Genomic DNA, 2,558 nt, shown 5'->3' on the forward strand with positions numbered 1-2,558 from the left:
GAACTTATGTTCCGGCAGAGCTTTAAGGAGCCAGGAGCCTTGTTCTTTTCTAAGGACTTTATGACATCTACTATCTCCTCGATCCTAGCTGGTGTAATGGGTAAAGCCATTTGCAGCGGTGTCTTCCGCAGTAGCAAAATCGTACAGTGTGAATCGTATTTGCAGATGTTAGGCAAATGCATTTGCCTGTTCTTCCTCATTCCTAGCAAGATTACCTCCAGGGCATTGGACAGGAACCTTTCTAAAGGGATGTCGTTTACGAGAACTTGTGCATTTCCAGAGAGAGTAATTAGCATCCACGGTATAGTCCAGCGACTATACAGTCAACTTATGCTCAACGAATTCGTTTCTAAGTCGTCTTAGCAAGTTTTTTAGCTGATTTGCTGCCCAGTTCCAAAGAAGTCGATCCCATGGGTCTTGAGATCGAATCGCTCGTCTTGGTAGGCGCCTTTTTGTTGCAATAAGCTCTCTGACCTCCCTTGTGAGTATGATGCCATATTTAAAATGTTGTGTCGGAGGATCATGAGGAGTTGAATCAGCAGATGCTGTGTAGATTTGATCGGTAAAAGTGTCTACTGCCATTTCAATATCTTCCCCGTAATTAAGCGTAATATCTAATTGAATGGAGCTCTCCAAAAGCTGCTTAAAAGCTGTGATGTTGGTACGCTTGGTAGCTAGCCGAGGAGATGGACGCGTGGTAACTCCAGCCGATTGTATCGTGACGACTTGAGCCAAATGGCCAGTGTCGCGCATTCCAGTCAGCACCTACCAAGTACCTTTGTCCGCAAGCACGGAGTAGATTAGTGAAATGTCTTTCTTCTAATCCATTTCTTGGAGGGCAATAAATGGCACTGAACTCCACGTCACCAAGTTCAGTTGCCATCTTAACTGATCACATCTGGATGGTTTGCGTTTCAATGACCCTTTGTGGAAAATGGAAAAGGGTACTCTTCACCAATACCGCGGCTTCTCCGACGCCGTGAATATTACGCGATGGTTTGTACATAACAGGAACACTATAGCATCTTCGATGTCTTCTGGATAATTTATGTCCATGTTTAGGTTAATGCTTCTGTCTAGGACATTCCTAAATGTTTCGACAGAGGAGCAAGGAGCTAGTAAGGATTTATTTCTGAATTTATATTGGGGAGTGTGGCTTAATGTTGCTACTATAGATAGGTGATCAGAAGATAGATCGTATTTGGTTTCAATTGAAAGTTTATCTATTGGCACCCCATTTACGATAAAAAAGTCCAAAGCTGTTGGCGTAAGTCTAGTGTTAGATGAGTAAAAGGTAGGTTCACCTGTAGCTTGAACTTCGCTAGAACTAGTTATGATGGCCTCTTGTAGTCGTTTTCCACGACTGCATGCCCTTAGGTTGCCCCACCATTGGTGCTTAGCATTGTAGTCCCCTCCTGCTATACACTTGGGGCCCAATGTGATCAGTAGCTGATCAAAGTCGTTTTTAGTCCAACGCTTATTTGGTGACTTGTAAATCAGTGCGCATTGTTGATTTATTTTGACTGTGGTGAATATTGGCTTTGATGAAGATTGCAGAACCGTCTTTTGCGGTGTTACTTGGATGATTGCCATAATATTGTTCATAGTGTATACTTTTAGTCGAGGGCGCATATGAGTTTCTGTACTAATCCTCTTGCGTTCCATAATCCGATTTTTAAGTTTAAGACTATAATTTTTTAGAAATCAGAACGAGGACTAGATCACGAAAAGCTTTGTTGGTCTCAATTGTTTCCATGACTAATTTAAAAAGTTGATCCAATCTGGAGTTAATGTCCAAGATTGCCTTCTCGAGAGTGGCAAGTATTTAGAGTGATTAGTGTTCTTAGCAGGAACGCTGTAGTTGTTTTCAGCTTTAGTTCTTGTTATGTCAGCATAGGAAACTCCATTTCTGACGGCTGACGACGACGCGTATTGTACATGGCGGATTTCATTATTTCTGTTAATGGTGTAGTTGGGTGGTCTAGGCTTTGGTTTTAATTTTTTACTTAATTCTATTCTGACTTTGCAGCCTTTAAAACTGGCAGGGTGATTCTCCATGCAGTTTGCACATACGTATTGATTGTTTAGGTATGTCTCACATGATTAAGAACCGGTAGGATGCTCACCCGCACAATTCCCGCAAACTGGGCTTAAATGACAGCGATTGCGGCTGTGGCCAAAATTTTGGCAATTGTAACAATGAGCTATGTCCATGTTGGGAGTAGCCTTCTTACTTTTAGAGACTCGGCCACATTCGTAGTTGGTTTAAGATTGACAAAGAACAGATTTTTTCTAGTTTGTTCATTAATGGCTTCTTCGTCGTCATTACCACCAGCCAAGATTTTATTCCAGCCAGGCTTCCTTGGGGAGTAGATGTTCAGTACAACGAAGCCTTTGTCTGTGAAGCAGCGCTCTATTTCTTCTCTTGGGACAGTTGAGTGTATGTTCTTCAGCATAAGCCTATATGGTTTTTCCTCACGGAGTTGATGATGCCAAAACTGGCAATTCAAGGCAGTCACCACACTTCTGAATGACGTTGCATCTGCTGTGTAGATTCG

This window comes from Drosophila mauritiana, unplaced genomic scaffold (genome assembly GCF_004382145.1).
Source record: "Drosophila mauritiana strain mau12 unplaced genomic scaffold, ASM438214v1 Y_20, whole genome shotgun sequence".
Lineage (NCBI taxonomy): Eukaryota > Metazoa > Arthropoda > Insecta > Diptera > Drosophilidae > Drosophila > Drosophila mauritiana.